Below are 998 nucleotides of genomic sequence, written 5' to 3'. Positions count from 1 at the left end.
TAAACGTCAGCAGCTCGTCATAATGACCATAATCACATGATCATCATACTAAGATGCTAACATTGTTGATTTATACATAAATCAACACTGTTAGCATGTTAGCAGTTAGCTCTGAGAGAAGGAACCAGGTTTCTAGACCCAAATATTTCATAAAGACGTAACGTTCTCTGCTGGACACATTCAGCCATGATACAGTCCAGTAGAGTTCAGTAGAGTCCAGTAGAGTTCAGTAGAGTCCAGTAGAGTTCAGTAGAGTCCAGTAGAGTTCAATAGAGTTCAGTAGAGTTCAGTAGAGTCCAGTAGAGTCCAGTAGAGTCCAGAGAGTCCAGTAGAGTTCATTAGAGTCCAGTAGAGTTCAGTAGAGTTCATTAGAGTCCAGTAGAGTTCAGTAGAGTCCAGTAGAGTTCAGTAGAGTTCATTAGAGTCCAGTAGAGTTCAGTAGAGTCCAATAGAGTTCAGTAGAGTCCAGTAGAGTCCAGTAGAGTCCAGTAGAGTTCATTAGAGTCCAGTAGAGTTCAGTAGAGTTCATTAGAGTCCAGTAGAGTTCAGTAGAGTCCAGTAGAGTTCATTAGAGTCCAGTAGAGTTCAGTAGAGTCCAATAGAGTCCAGTAGAGTTCAGTAGAGTCCAGTAGAGTTCAGTAGAGTCCAGTAGAGTTCAGTAGAGTCCAGTAGAGTCCAGTAGAGTTCAGTAGAGTCCAGCAGAGTTCAGTAGAGTCCAGTAGAGTTCAATAGAGTTCAGTAGAGTTCAATAGAGTCCAGTAGAGTTCAATAGAGTTCAGTAGAGTTGAGTAGAGTCCAGTAGAGTTCAGTAGAGTCCAGTAGAGTCCAGTAGAGTTCAATAGAGTCCAGTAGAGTTCAGTAGAGTCCAGTAGAGTTCAATAGAGTTCAGTAGAGTTCAGTAGAGTCCAGTAGAGTTCAGTAGAGTCCAGTAGAGTTCAATAGAGTTCAGTAGAGTTCAGTAGAGTCCAGTAGAGTTCAGTAGAGTCCAGTAGAGTTCA

Source organism: Seriola lalandi, unplaced genomic scaffold (genome assembly GCF_002814215.2).
Source record: "Seriola lalandi dorsalis isolate HSWRI2012SDOR001 ecotype SW California unplaced genomic scaffold, Sedor1 jcf7180002055009, whole genome shotgun sequence".
In the NCBI taxonomy this organism is placed as follows: domain Eukaryota; kingdom Metazoa; phylum Chordata; class Actinopteri; order Carangiformes; family Carangidae; genus Seriola; species Seriola lalandi.
Note: the sequence above shows the minus strand (reverse complement) of the source record.